The sequence below is a fragment of the Meles meles genome, chromosome 18 (assembly GCF_922984935.1).
Source record: "Meles meles chromosome 18, mMelMel3.1 paternal haplotype, whole genome shotgun sequence".
NCBI lineage: Eukaryota > Metazoa > Chordata > Mammalia > Carnivora > Mustelidae > Meles > Meles meles.
Window position 1 is genome coordinate 12,095,334 of NC_060083.1, and position 16,258 is coordinate 12,111,591.

At 54.2% G+C, this 16,258-nt stretch overlaps 1 pseudogene; it reads right to left on the minus strand.

Moving 5' to 3' along the window:
- LOC123929382 overlaps nucleotides 1-13,893 on the minus strand; it is a 49,362-nt pseudogene extending 35,469 nt beyond the window's left edge.
- Nucleotides 13,894-16,258: the final 2,365 nt, after the last annotated feature.

Consider the following 16,258-nt stretch of genomic DNA (forward strand, 5'->3'; position numbering starts at 1 on the left):
CCCACACAGCCAACAGTGGTTCCCTGCTAAATAGAGAAATGAAACCAGGCCCCACATCCCCCACTATGAAGGACGGCACATCCAGCTCAGGATCAGAAGTCACTTCTCAGGCCGAAAACCAGCAAAACCGCGATTTCAAAGCAGTGCCGAGAGGAAATGTTACAGCATGAAATGCAGCAGACATGAGGAGCATCCCCAACCAGTTAGCTAAGTCCGTCCTGCAAGAAGCTGGGGAAGAAGAGCAAAAGAAATCCAGAGCGGGGAGCAAGAAGGAAATTATAAAAATCCGAGCAGGAATCAATGAAAGTGAACATAAGAAAACAGTAGAAAACAATCGATGAAACAAAAATCTGGTTCTTTGCATGAAAGTCAATAAAACTTACAAACCTCTGGCAAAACTGACGAAAATTAAAAAAGAAGGAGCCACGGTTCTCCAGTAACAGGAATTAAATAGGGATTATCTCTATGGAGCTTATAGCCATTAAAAGGATTAGGGGAGAAGAGGACAAACAATTTCTAATACAACAAAAAAGAAATGAACCAATTTCTAGAAAACTTAACCAAAACTTAACCAACATAAGGACACAGTCTAAACATCCCCATAACCATGAAAGAAACTGAATTCAGAATTAAAAGTACACTTGACAGAAAATCCCAGGCCTGGATGGTCATGTGGGAGAATTCTACCAAATATTAAAAAAATAATAATAATAATCTTTTTCAGAAAAGGACATGCAGATGGCCAACAGACCCATGAAAAGATGCTAGCATCACTCAGCTTCAGAGAGATAAAGGTCAAACCCACAATGAGGTATCCCCTCACCCCCATCAGAATGGCGAGAGTCAGCAGCGCAGGAGAGCAGGGTCCGGCAAGAGAGCAGAGAACGGGGACGCTCGTGCACTGCCGGTGGGAGTGCAGGCTGGCGCAGCCGCTCAGGAGAACAGCACGGAGATTCCTCAGAAAGTTAAAAATACAGCTGCCCTGCCACCCAGCAACCCCACTTCCGGGTATTTGCCCAAAGGAGTGGTATCTCGAGGGCACCTGCACCCCCATGTTTACGGCAACGTCACTCCCAACAGCCAAGATGTGGGATCACCCGCCGGTGCCCACCAACTCATGAACGGGTAAAGAAAATACAGGCTGTCCACACAACGGAATCTTAGCCTTAAAAAAGATGGACATCCTGCCATTTGGGACAACAGGAGAGACCCTGAAGGACACTATGCCCAATGACATCAGCCAGGCATAATCTCACTTACGTGTGGAACCTAAAAGTCAACTCCAGAAGCAGAGAGTGGAAGGTTGGCCGCCAGGGACTAGGGGTAAGTGGGCAGGTGTTGGGTAAAAGGGACAAAGCTTCAGTTATGCAGGACGGAGTTCTGTGTGTCACACGTGCAACACGGTGACTGTGGCTAACACCGATACAGTGCACCCTCGGAATGCGCTGGGAGAGAATTCTAGAATATTCTGGCACACACAGAAACAACTTCGTCAGGGATGGACGTGTTAACGGCCTGACCTGGTAAGCATTTCACAGCGTGTACATATAGCAGAACGCCACGCTGTTGCCAGCCAGTATACACATTTTTCATCAATTATACATCAGTAAAGCTGGGGACAAGATTAACTCCAATTTTCCACGATCTTTTTTGGAAAACAGAAAAGGAAGCACTTGCCAGCTCATCTCATGAGGCCAGGTTTTCCCTGAAAGAAAAGCCAGACAGTATACAAAGAAAGAAAAACACAGAGGCTAAGATCGCTCATGAATTAAGATGCAAAATCTCTCAACGAAACATTATCAAGGAGAATTCAATAGAATCTAACAGGTGTTCCATGTCATGATCAAGGGGATTTATTCCAGATGTGCAAGGCTGGTTGAATATTCAGAACCATCGATTGTGATCCACTGCCTCAATAAACGAAAGAAAAACCCTAGCAATTAATGCAGACAAAGCTCTTGACAAAATCCAACAGTCATTCGAGATTTTTTGAAAATCCAGGAAGTTTGCAATAGGATGAAATCCCCTCGTTGATAAAACACAGCTACAAAAACAAGCAACACTTCACGTTCTATTTAATGGTTAAAAATGGAATGCTTCCTGCCTACGAGTAGGAACAAGCTCATCTGACATAGTCCTGTACTTTCCAGCTACTGCACTAGGCAGGAAATATGTACATGTATAAAAGGCCTGCAGGTTGGAAAGGAGGAAATAAACTGTGTCTATTTATAGACGACAAGATTATCGATGTGTAACATCTCAAGAAATCAACAAAAACACTCCGACATGGAGTACATGAGCTTGGCGCATTCTAGGATATTGGACCGACTCACAAAAATCCACTTTGGTCCTGTATGCTAATGACAAATATGCCAGAACTGCAATTAAATCCACAAGGCCAAGTACAACCACCTCGAAGAGGATGAAATCCTCAGGTGTGCCCAGGATCGGCAGGCTGTACATTCCAAAATGCCGATGGAACACAGCAAAAGGCCCAAACTAATGGAGAGATGAGATGTGTTCATGGGTTAGAAGATCCAACCTGGTGAAATGAGCCCCAGATTGATGTACGGGTTTAATGGAATTTCTGTCAAAACACCAGCAAGTTTTTTTATGGGTGTAGACAAGCTTATTCTAAAATTTATTCGGAGAGTCACAGACACCCTGCCCCCAGCATAATTAAAGCAATCTTGGTGGAGAGGAACCGAGAGGGTGAGATCACTGAAACCACTGCCACAGTGATAAAGACCATGACCGTGGTACCGCGGGGGGAGAGACACAGATCGACAGAGCAGAACAGAGAACCCAGAAACAAGCCCACAGCAGTGTGGGTCACTGATGTTTGACAGAGGGGCACAGACAGTCTGGTGGGGGAAGAACGTTTACAGGTAGAAACTGAAGCTCGCCTGTCACTTCACGCCTCGTACAAAAGTTAGATCAAAATGCATCAGGGAATTCAATTAAAATGCGAAATCGTAACATTTTTAGAACAAAAAAAGGAAGAAAAAAATCTGATACCTGAGACTACGAAAGCAGCTCTCAGAGCTGACACCAGAAAGCACGGAAAATGGGTGGGCTGGGGCATATCGGAATGGGAAGGACCTTGTAAAAGGGATGGAAAGACGAGCTTGAGACCCCGAGGAGGTGTTTGCAAACCGTCGTTCCTACAGAGGACATGGCCACAATATACCGAGAAACTTCAAAACCCACAGCCAAATCCAAACGAGCAATCCAATCAGAAAATGAGAAAAACACGTCATCAGACATTTCATTTTTGAGAAAAAAGCACATGAAACATGCTTGGCATCAGCAGTCGGCAGGACAGTGCAAAGGAAAAAACCACGGTGAGACACCACAGCACATCCATCAGTTTGGCGGAAACGGACATGGGGATGGAGACGGGGAATGCGCCGCGGGGAGCAACTCTACAGGACAGTTCAGCAGCGCCTTGTAAAGGGAAATGTGCAGCTCTTACTAACCAGCGTCCCAGAGAAACAAAGGCTGTGCCCACAGAAAACTGTGGACTTGTTCACAGAAGCTTGATTCCTCAGAGCCAAAACCTGGGGCCAAGCCGATGTCCTTTGACGGGTAAATGGAAGGCATGCCCACAGCATTTCATACAGCTGAGCCATAAACAGGAGCCAAGGACAGACAGACACAGAGCCTGGAAAGCTCTCTGGGGCGCCGTGCTGCGGGAGGGAGCCGGGGCAGAAGCAGACAGGCTGTATGGGGTTATGAATGGGAAAGGGGCACAAGGGAGGTGCCTGTGGTTGGAACAGTCCAGCAGGCAGGATTGTCTTTCCCCAGGACAATAGGGGAGCTGGTGAGTGACCTGCTGTCCATAACTGAAGATATTGCACACATTAGTAACATAGTAACATTAGGAACCCTGGGGAAACTGAATAAGAGGCATGGGTATATCAATGTCAGTGTCCTGATTGTGATGTTATGAAATGTTACCACTGGAGGAAAATGGGTAAAGGCCCACAGAACCTGTGTGTTATTTCTTAAAACTGCATATGAGCCTGTAATTATCTCAACAAAAATTTCAATCTAAAAGCTAAACACATACCTGCTGTAAGATCCGACTCTCCTGCCCCTCGGTGTGTACGCACACAAGGAAAGCGTGGAACCGTCATGATGATGACTTGCAAGTCGATATTCGCTGCAGGTTCATTTGTTTTCACCCCGAACCGGAAACACCTCCACTGTTCCTCCACAGAGGATGGGGAAAACGAGCTGTGGGCATCGTGGCATGGAGAACGATTCGGCCATACGACAGGAGGGAAATCCTATCAGGGGGAAACATGGAGAGTGTTCATGACAGAGGAAGCCAGAGGCAACAAGGAGTAGGATTCTGCTTACAAAACTCTAGGAACCGCTACGTGGTCTACAATGAAAGAAAGCAGGTCAGTGGGCGGCTTGGGGTGAGGAGGGGGCAGCAGGAAGCTTCTGGGGTGAGGGGTGTGTTCACTGTCCCATGTGTGCTGAGGGCTTTGTGGGCGTGTGCACCTCAGGCTGACCTAACTATGCTCTTCCAATGTCCAGAGCCTCATGCCTCAATACAGCTGTGTTTAAGAGGAACATGGGATGTGCACATGAATGACTGGAAAGGTCAAGAACGGGGGTGCGTATGTTTAAATGAACAGGAGGGGGAAAAGCAGATGTGAGGTGGGGTGCAAGGAAGGAGGAGCCCTTGAAGAGTCTCCAGGCAGAGGCCAGACCCAGACATCCACTCTGGCCCAAGTCTGGCATTCAGACAGTCGCTGTCCTGGGTCCTGACCAAGAAGCAGGTCTCAAGCCCGGGACCTTCAATTCCGCTCTCCTGGGCCCCAGTTCCCTGGCACTTCTAGGGCAACGCTGCCAGAACGCTGGGACATGTGCTCAGAGCACGAGGGGGCAGGAGTCACCCACCGTTCCCAGCATAGGACGCAGGTCGAGGGAGTGGCGGTCACTGAACTTGGCTCTGACCCTCCCCAGGAATGGCCAGCCTGCCTCCCACCACCTGTGCCAGATGAAGGGACCCCCAGCCAGTGGGCTGCTCAGGTCCAGGGCTGGGACTCAGGAGGGTTCCAGAATAAGAGAACTGGGACAGGGAGGACCTGACCAGGAGGTGATGTGGGTGATGCCTGGGGGCAGGAGCTGCTGGGAGGGACCAACTGCAGAGCTTGGGGTGACTTCCCAGATGGGGTGAGGACAGAGGGAGCCCTCCCCAGAGCCATGCAGGCCACCTAGAAGCACCTGCCAGGTAGAAGAAGGTGTGGTGCCTGCCTTGAGGGCAGGGGAGAGAGTCCGGCCCCATCTGAAAGACTCCAAACTCCCCACCAGGTGCTGCAGACCCTCAGGAGGACCCGGAATGTGCACGCTTGTAGCTGTGCCTGAACCTAAGTCATCACGACCCCTTCCCCGTCCTGCACTGGGGAAATACAGCTGCCCAGAGCCAGGACAGGGGAGACAGCTAGCAAATACCTGTGGCATGAGGGGGAGAAGACAACCCCGAGTACACGCGTGCCCACAGGCACACACCCGTGCACCCGTGCACACACTTCAGCAGCTCTTGGAATGGTAGACGCATGGAAGGTGCCAGACCCGGCAGCCCCTGGGGTGGGAGGCCTGGTAATCCTCTCAGGTAGGGACCCCGGCTCTCGGGGGTGGTCCTCACCTACAGCACAGCTTCAGGGGGTTGGCTCCTGATTCCCTGCCTGGGGTTTGGGGGGAAGCTGAGTTTGGCCCTGGGTTGGTCCTAAAGGCTCCTTGCTGACTCTGGGGCTGAGGGCTCTGGCCCCATGGCTGAGCTGGTCAATTTGGAAGTGGCAGCAATAACTCTCCAGGTGTGGGGGATGGACAGTTCAGTCCTGTAGCAGTGGCAGACCCACAGGGCTTGTGGCCGCTGAGAGCACAGGGGCCTCTTGGGCTCCCGGGAAACTGCTGGCCCAGCTGTGCCCATCCAGGGGGTACAGACACACACTCGTGTTGGAGAAGGCAAGCAGGGCCAACACCCGCAAACTGGGTGCTCAGACTGACCCAGGAAAGGGGCCGTGGGTGGGAAGGAGCCTGGGATGCAGGCCCCACCAGCTTGGGGGGCACCCCCCGGTGCTCAAAATGAAAACAGCAGTAACAACCAGGCCACCCGAACCCCAGCCTCACAGAGCTGCTCCCACTTGTCTACCCTCCTTCCAGCCCTGGTCCTGTCCTTGTCACTCTGCAAGTATAATATGTACGTCATTTTGCATCCGGGGGCGGGGGTGCTGTCCACTTAACAATATGTAATAAACATTCGTCAAGTTTCCACACAGGTTTCATAATCAAACAACAAACAAACAACACCACACAGAGGGCCCTAACTTAATAGATAACCCCATCACTGGGTGCATTGGTTTCTGCCGAACTGTCATTACTGACAGAGGCCGCGTCTCACATTTCCAGGAGAACATTTTTTCTTTCCAGAAGTAAACTGACTGGGCCAAAAGACGGCAGTTTCTGACTATACCGCACTATACTGACTATATGTTCTGACTATACACACACCATCTGTGTAGAGCAGTGACGTCTCCTTCACCACCGAGAGGAACCGAGTTCAAGGGCGACGCCACTTTCACGCCCCAACCCCGACCCTGCCAGGGCATCTGGTGGGGGGGGGGCCCTTTCTGCCAGCTTAGCAGGTAGTATGCAGCACCTCAAGACGGCTTCGACTGCCCTCGCTCTGACGACCAGCGAGGCTCCCGGTTTTCCCAGAGCGGCTGGCTCTCTGGAACACCCCATGTGAGCAGCCGGGCTGGAACGCGGAGCCTGCTGGCAACCGGGTCACCGTTTGCCTCTCGTGAACCGTGACGAGCCCCTCGTGGGCACAGCTATTCCCCCTCTGCACACCCCAGCTGGTGCAACCACCTCCCTTCCCCTGGCCTTTCCCCATGTACACGGGTCTTGGCTTTGTTCTTGCTGTCATCTACCCATATTTCTCTCTGCGGCTTCTTGTGAGGCTTCAAAGCTGAGAGTGGTCTTTCTTCATTAGTATATAAATATTTCATTATGTGCTAACTGTCCTGTTTTTTTTGTTTTGTTTTGTTTTGTTTTTTAAAGAGCTTTGGCTCTTTGAGGCATCTGTTGTCTATTCCAGCACGGCGGGTGGGGGGGGGTGGATCTAAATTAAAATTCTTCTATGTTATCTGGTTTCTCAACATCATTCATTTTTAATTATTATTTTATAAAGTGTTCTAACGTCAGAAAGGTGAGGCCTTCTGACTTGCTATTTTTATTTTTCAAGTGTCCTATGAAACCCTCATCTGTCTGCTTCTGCAGAACCCACAGAAAAATACTGTCGGGATTGATTCGAAGGAGGCTGTGTCTGCAAATGAAGCTGGTGACCTGTTCTCCCCCTACGACGTGTACTCATTGTGAGAGAGATCATGTCTCTCACCTTGTCCCTAACCCACAGGGGCTGTAATTTTCTTTACAAAGGTCAGGCGTTTATTATGTTCCTAAGTCAGTCAGATCACCTGTTTCTGTTACAAATGGATTTTTTCATTATATTTTCTGGCCTGGGCATTCCACTATGAAGGGCTCTGCCCACAGGTGCTCAGAGCTGGCCAGGAGGGCTTGTATGCTCCAGGGGCTCAAGGACAGAGTGCACTTGGTGGGAGGGGCTCGGTCTGGCTTGCCAGTTGAGGAGGGGCTACAGGTGAGAGAGAAGCCCAACAGACCCCATTCTGAGTGGGAGGAGGCCCCAGGGGACTAGGAAGGAGGGACAGATGGAAAATCCCTTGGGGAATGAAGGAGAAGAGTGGGAACTCCAGCCCAGAAGGTGGGGCTGTGGACGGAGGTGAGAGGCTAGTTCACAAAACACAGTGAGGAGAAGCAGACAACCCTCCAGAGTTAGAAAAGTGAGGAGTCCAGGGTCCCACAGCCGCAGGTGCAGAGCAGGTGAACCCAGGGCTTCCACCCCCAGCCAGGGCTCTGTGGATGGGCCACGGTTGCTGGAGCAAGTACACCTGCAGCACGCCAGCAGGCAGGGCAGGTCCAGGGCTCCAAGCTGCCGACCCGGTGAGTCCCACAGGTGATCCCATCCCAGTGTGGGTGCTGGCCAGATCAGTGAGAGGACCCAGGGCCCTGAGAACAGAAGAAATACAGCTGGGAGTGGCTGCAATCTCTACAAAGGGGCCAGCACGCGCACCTGCCCACTGAGGCCTCACTCCCTGCAGAATCTGCCGACAGCATCAACAGGCTCTGGGATTCCTGTTCTAAAACATCCTGCTGTCGGGGCACCTGGGGCCTCAGTGGGTTAAGCCTCTGCCTTCTGCTGGGGTCATGATCTCAGGGTCCTGGGATCAAGCCCCGCATTGGGCTCTCTGCTCAGCGGGGAGCCTGCTTCCCCCTCCCTGCCTGCCTCTCTGCCTACTTGTGATCTCTGTCTCTCAAATAAACAAATAAATAAACCTAAGAAAAATAAAAATGAAACATCGTGTCACTCCCTGGCCCTACCTCCCTCCAGCCACCACCCGGTCTCTGCCCCCAGGCTCCCCAACAAAGCTTGTGAGTGCTGTCTGCAGCTCCAAGCCCTCACCTCCTGCCCTGCTTAACCCATCCTGGCCTGGCTCCTGTCCCGGCACCCCTGGAGCCGCCTTTGTCCGGACCCAGGGTCCCCTGCCCTCTGCTCTGTCTGGATCACTACTGGGATTCAGAACGAACTGCCCCAAGATGGGCCCCTTGGCCACGCAGATAATTTTGAGCTGGAAACAGTCAAGGCCCAAAAAACTCAGGAAGAAACTGTGACCTCCTCAAACTGCCTGAAAGCTTAGAAAAACTCAGGAGGAGCACTCTCTTGGTAGATAGCTGCGTCATACTGTGAGCGAGGTATGGGGAGCGGGAGGAGCCCAGGAAGGCCTGTTTGATCAGAGTTCCCTGCGTCCCAACATTTCACCATGGCCCAGCAGACACCTGCTACCAAACATGGGTCCTGTTTGTCTTCCTGTAGACTATATTCCTTCCAAGTTCCCAAGCCCTGCCCGGTCTCAGTCCCAATGACAATGCCCCTCATTTCCTTGCATTTGGAATCTCACATTTTTGCAAGAGCGGGGCGGGGGCAGGATGTCCCTATTCCTCACGCTGTTATGCCCTGCCTGGGCTTCCTGAAGGCTCCATCTGCCTGCACCGATTTGCAAATGAGGACACAAAACAGGGAGGCTCCTGGAAAGAGTCTCCTCTGAGGGGTGCGCTCCGGTTCCTTGTCCCCCCACCCTCCTGTACCCCCATCCCTGCTTCTGTGTTTAGCCATTCTAATTAATGAGCAAACATTCTTTACAAAACAATGTTTAAAAACCTTGGGGTTAATTTAATCAGATATTTAATTGCCCTGTAATTAATCATCTAAGCTTAACGAATTGAACCCAGATCTCTGGGAGTTGGGTGTATCTCACTGACTTCTGAAAATAACTATGTGTCAGAACCTCAGGCTTCCTGCTCCCACTTGATGCCTATGGCCCCTGATACCCTTGCCCCCAGCAAGCAGCCTGGGCTCGGCTCTTTGAGGCTGGAGGGCACAGCCGTTGCTGGGAGAGGTTGCCGGGCTACAGGTCACCCTAGGCTGGGGAGGCTGATCCCGCTGTGCCGTGTGCCTCTGTGCCCACCGCGTCCCCTCTGCAAGCTGCCACAGTTTCTTCATTGGTGGCAGGGGGAGGGCCCCGGCCAGCCAGTCTCCCTGGGCCCTGTACAGGCTCAGAGTGTCTCAAGGAGGGGCAACAGGGTTTATAGACTATGAAGTCTACCCCACTAGTGAGAAAGACCCTGAAACCCCACACTTGGACCCTCTCTCCACTGTCCCCCAAGTCCCTCTGGTCCCCTGCCCGTAGCAATGAAGGAGGGCAGTGGCCCACATCTGAGAGCATCTGAGGGGCTGACCCCTATTTGGGCTGGGATCTGAAGAACCCCAGCTGAGATGGCCATCCCAAGAGCCCTAAAGCCTTCTCCTGGGAGACTGGTGGAAGGCCAGGGCACAAGGGCAGACGAGGTCCTCATGGATGGGAGCACTCCCAGTGGGCCAGGCCCTGGGCTAAGGCTCACTTGCACTCATGTGTGGCGTCTTTTGAAGCCCTATGCTGGGCCGGGCAGGGTCATCCTCCTATAAGTGAGGAAAACAAGAACCAGAGCCAGCAGAGGATAGGGTCAAGCGCTGGCCGCACAGGTGAGAGATGAGGCAAGGGCCAGTGGCTGATGGGCAGGACCCCTGCACCTGCCCAGTCCTCTGGGAAGACTGTGGCTGCCCAGCTCATTCCGGGAGCCGGCTGGACTTCTGTCTCTGGGCCACCAGGGACAGAAGGCCAGACTCCTAGCCCCCAGGGCAGCCTTCCTCTGACCAAAGGACAGCAGGTTCTGGGTAGCTGCCTCTGCCCGGAGGGAATTAGCCCCAGACGGGCCAACCCCTGACTAACCCCAGACCCTCTGACGATGCATCGGCCAAGGACTGATGAACTTGTCTGACTTGGGGGCTGCCAGGCCAGGGTCCTCCCCGGAGTGATTTATGCCACCCCATTAGTTCAGGAAAGGCAGGATTCATAGAGCATCATGGGTGAGGACCCAATGCAATTCATATTTCTGTGCCCAGGCCTCCGCTAGCGGATCGGGAAGGAAGTGCAAATCTTTGGATTTAGAATCAGATGGAAAGAGGAGTCTGGCCACGTGTCCAGCGAGCGACATGGGCGCCTGGAGAGAACGCTGCCCTGTGGCTCTGTGCTGGGAGTGGCCCCCAGCGGAGTGGCCCAGGATGTCGTGCACCGCGGGCAAACACAGCCCTTCTCAGCATCACGGTCTGGACGGCCTGGTCAGCGCAGAACCCAGGACCCGCCGTGTAGCAGGGGCGTATGTCCAGGCGTCTGATAGTTTGTCTTTAAGTTACCCTGGGTCTACACAGCTATGCTACTGAGCTCGCCCACACCTCCCAGCCCCAAGGAGAGAAAATGGGGGCGGGCAGAAGGCGAGACACACTTTGGGTCCAGGCCCAGGCAATGGCCCCACTGGGGTGGGCTCCGTGGCAGGTGTGGGACGCCGGCAGTGGGCCAGGGATTTGCTGGAGTTCCGCGCCACAGACTGGGAGGCCAGACAGCATGAGGGCACGGGTTCATGGCTAGAGAGGAAGGGTCTGCTCCTAGTCCTTCCCCAGGCTTGCATGCGGCTGTCTCTCTCCCCACCATGGTCTTCCCTCTGTGCCCATATCTTTGTCCTAATTCCTCTTTATTTCCTTACTTCAGGAGACTAGCCACACTGGATTGGACCCCCAGCCTGGTGGCCTCATTTTGACTGGATTCGTCTGCCAAGCCCCTCTCTCCAAATCGGGTCATGTGCGAGGCAGTGGGGGCAGGAGACTCATCAAACCCATACAGTCTGCAGCTGGAGATATGCAGCCCCCAGCACAACAGGCCACACGGCCTCGGGGTCGGGGCTCAGACACACCAGCCAGGCGTGCCGACAGGACATCTATGCCCAGTGACAGTGAAGATGGCTCCGGGGAGGCCCACACAGCTGGACGCCAGGTGCAGGAAACCCCTCAGGGCCCCCCAGCACCCCACAGAGAAGCCACTGACCCCCTTGGGAGAGAACACTCGATCACACGCTGAGCTCTCTCTCTGACCAGCTTATGACCTCAAGAAGTCATTCTTTCTCCCTGAGCTCCTGTTTTCTCACGTGGAAGAGTGAAATAAAATTATTTAGGCTGTCTCATACCATGCGACTTTCTCCGCAGATCGGACGGGCCACCGGCTGCAAGAGCACCTTGTACCAGTCAGTTCTTGCTATGTAACAGGCAGCCACAATGATCTCTGCGATTTCATCCACATGCCCGCAGGGAAGCTGGGGCTGCCTGGGCTGGGGCAGCCGCTCAGCATCAGCCTGCAGGTTTGCCACAATGTGGTCAGTGCCACCAAGCTGGCTGGTCCATTCCCTCTGTGTTACTTCTGCTGTGGGCTGGAGGAGCAGTGAGGGCACAGGTGCCAGACGCACGGCCGCGTGTGAAGCCCATGCTTGTGTGGGGTCTGTCCACACCCCAAATAACCAACAGGGAGAGAGAAAAGGGGTGGTCAGCTGGGTCTCACATCCCCCACGTGTGGACAAGTGTCCCCAGATGGCACACGGACTCTATCGGACCCCACGGCATGACCCTGTGCAAGGCTAGCCCGGTGACAGTCCCTCTACCACAGGCACAAAGGTTTAATCTCTGCCGTTTATGTGGACAGAAATAACTCACTAAAATTTAATTTGGTAAATTCCAGTCTTTGTAAGCAGTGAATTCAACAGAGACACGATCAGACAGGGGGCAGCCAGCCAACCAGAGAACAGCAAAAGCACCGCATCGCAGACTGCTTTAAATCCCCATTCCCTCGTTACCGTGTCAAGGGCAGTCATTATGTGGTGACGGCAACATTCCCCACCTAGAAAAATAAAACATAACCTTGTGTGGGGGATTAGCATTCTCTGCCGGTTGTCAAATGGGGAGACTTTAGAAGCACGATTTCTGAATTCCATGGTCGGACGAGGTGTTAGCCACGTTAATGGAGACAACGATGGACCCAGCCCAGAGCAGTGCTGCCCAGTACACCCACCCCACGTCTCGTGGGTCCCCTTGGAGGCTTCTGCCAGAACCGGGGAGCCAGGCCCCACATGCTCTGGGGAGAGGCAGGGGCAGGGCCGACACACCAAGACCTGGGTCACACACAACTGCCCACATGGACCAGAGCTCTGGGGACTTCCTACGAGTTGATGACGACAGAGTCCGTGCACACCTGGTGAGCAGCACGGCCTGGGAAGCAGGTGACCTCAAATGTCCGTGAAAGCCTGTGCCTCGTCATCCGCATTGGACTGATTTGCTTCTGCTGGGTCCAGGGAAGCAGAGCTGACTCCCTCGGGTCAAGGAGAGAGGATGAGGTGGACCTTGGAGACCCCAGGACTGAAGTCACTACAGAAAGGCAGGTGAGAGGGGACCACCTTACACACAGTGATTGGTACAGTCGTGTGTTCGCAGGCACAGGGTGGTTCAGGGAGGCCTCCCTGGAGGTGAGTGGCTGGAGAGGCAGAGCGCTTGGGGCGCACCCAGGAGGTGAGGGCCCAGAGCCATGCATGTGGCAGGCAGAACCAGAGTTTGGGCTCTGGCCAGTGGAGGACAGGCTGAGGGCAGAGGGAGAGCAGGACAGGTGGAGAAGCCTGCTGGTCAGCAAGAGGGTGGCATCCACAGTAGAGGGGCCAGGACTGGGGGAGTGGACACGGCCAGTGGTGGCGGCCACACGAGTCTGACGGTTGGAGGCATGTGGCTCCAGAAGCTCGGGCCCCCCTCCAATCCGTCCCATTAATCCGGCCTGGGACCGCTTTTCCTTGGCTGTAGATCTCTCTAGGCCTCTAATGGTACTTGTGAGACCGGACAGGTCGGGACACCAGTACAACCCCTAACCCCGACGTGCCCGACACTTGTCGGGCAGCAGATGTGATGCTGTGGAGTCCCCGCGTCAGAGGGCGACGGGCGGGTTCTGAGATCCAGGTCTGAGTTGGGCCTTAAACCTGCCAACCACCTGGTATGAATTTCACTCATCAACACAGGGGTCCTTGGCATGGGCCCAGCAGAGGGCCCCCCCCCCCCCCATGGGGGACTGGCTTTTCTGGGACAGATTCACGTCAGGACGTCCACATTCTCCCCCCTCCTGCAAGGTACCATCAGACAGGGGTTGACAAGCGATGGTCTGCAGCCTGTTCCAGCCCCACTCGGACGGTGCTCAACTCCACCACACCCTTCTACCCACTCCAGCATCTCTGCTCATGTGACATGTCACGGCTAACACCAGTGACATCGGAAGTGCACCCTCCCCCCAACCCCAGCCCTAAGCTGCAAACTGGTGTGCTCACCGATCTGCTGGACATCGCTCCGTGGGTGAGGGCCTCCTGCTAAACAGACCCACACGGGTGGCTGGAGACCCCCTTGCCCACTCCTGTTCTCTGCTCATGTTCTACACCAGCAGCCCTGGCCATGCTGCAGGCAGCTCATGGCCCCTCAGTGCCCACATGAGAGCCTCCAACCAGGACTGCTGTGGGCCTGACTGGCTAAGATGGGTTCACATGGGAGTGGGGCGGGTCCTAAGCGGTCTGACCAACGTCCTTACAAGGAGACATTTGAACAGAGAGATCCACACATGGAGAGCATGAAGGCAGAGACTGGGTGAGTGTCTACAAGCCAAGGAGCTCTGGAAACTGCCAGTGACCTCAGTCACAGGGGTGAGGCCTGGGGCACTCTCTCCTCCCAGCCTCAGCCAGAACCAGGTCCGCCGCCCTGACCCTCCAAAACCGTGGGATGCGAGCTAGTTCTGCTGCTCACACCCCTGTGTTCGGATGCACCGAGTCGGTCATCACGGGGCGGGAGTTACAAATACCGACAGGGAGAAAACCCGAATCTGAACCAGGTGTACCGATGTGAACTCAGGGCTTCCCGTGTCTGGAGACTGATGCAGAAGTGTCAGCGTGTGCGTAACGGGGACTGACGGTACATCCGGATACGCACCATACGGCCATACATACGATATGTGAACTACACGCAGATAACAACAACACGTAACATAGTGTGACATGGTATCTCGCAGACATCTTTCAGCTCTGTTCTCAGAAAGCCGGAAAGCAGGGGCGCCCCGATACCACTGAGCACGTCTAGCATCTGCGTCTGGGCTTCTACATACCACCATACTACATACCACATTCCACTGAAAGCAGAAAGGGCTCCTCAGAGAAGGGACTGATCCCAGACCTGGAGGGGTCAAGGTCAAGCAGGAGGCATTCTTAGAATGATGGGGACAGAGCCAGGACGGGTCAAGGGACACAGAGGGCTCCCACTGGTCAAATACGAGATAATGTGAGTATGAAATCGAATGGCGGTAGTAACGGATTAGAACCTGCTGAGTAAAACAGGAAACCGTGAGTCCACATAGATGTTCACGTACAAATGAACTGAAAATGTGACGACGAGTAAAATACTGACACAACTTGAAGCACGGTCTCGCAGCGCAGAGGCATGACAGATGTCCTCCTGATGAGGGGACTGGAGCCATCGCCTCCAGCAACAGGACACATGGGAACAGGTACCCCATCCTGCGGAGGATGCATCGACACACCTTCCTCTTGAGGAGCCCCACACGGACCCAGGCTCCTGTCCCGCAGCCTTCTGCATCCTCAGGGGAAAGCCGAGGGCCTCTCCAGCCCGAGGGAGCCCAGGGAAAGGGAGAACTCAGGGAAGCACATGGTTCTTGGGCAACGCAGGTCACCGGCACAGCTGGAGGGTGTGGGCTCTGGGATCAGGCACACTGTGGCTACCCCCTGGGTCGGGGGCTATGTCCTAGTTGTGTGGGAAAATATCCTTGTTTACAGAAACATACACTGAAGCCCGTTTGCAAATAACTTTGGGGCACCAAGGAGCCCCGGAAGCCGTCCTGTGGCCCACAGCCCAGAAACCACTTCTCTCCATGCAGTCTTCCCAGTCCAGGCTGATCTCCCCTTTCCAGAGGCCATGGTGCTGGTGACTCATGACGTCTAGATGCTGCTGAGGGCTGGCCCACCCTGTGCCCGGCCTGTGGGTGCTCACAGGTGCAAGCAAATGAGACCGACGCTAACCTGGGAGCCTCTGACACTCACAGGGTCAGAAGGGGTTGGAGCCTGCAGTTTTCAACCTCGTGTGAGAAGGAACGCCTCACGTGAGATGGATGGGAACCTCCACGAGTAGGGGATATTTAGTCGTATGTGCTGACGTCTGGACAGTAACGAGCGGCCGCGGAGCTGGCTCTGCCCAGCACAGCAATTAAAGCACAACGCGGGGAAGACATCCTCACCCTGTGGGCCGACGGGGGCTCGAGGCTCGGCTCCCTGCGCATCTGAAATAATGACGCCTCTGTGTCCAGGAGGAAAATGCCCACAAGTTCCGCCCACTGCGTGTCATGGAGCCAGCGTCTCGGGGCCCCTTCTGTGCCGATCCACAATCTACCTCACGTGCACATCTTCGTCTAACAGGCTCCCGACACCAGCTGTAGGCCGCCCCCTTCCTGCCCCTCCGCACCCTGGGATCTCAGGACAGCCCAAAGGCAGAAGGGAGCCTGACATGAGGCCCATCCTTCAGGGTCCGGGTGGGTCCCACCTGCTCGCTCAGTGAGGAGCACGGGAGGGCGTCAGCTCTCACCAGGCCCCGAGATTCCTGTAGGTGGACTTTTCCCTAAACTTTCCCTGACTCCTGCCCGACATGCTCCTCTGG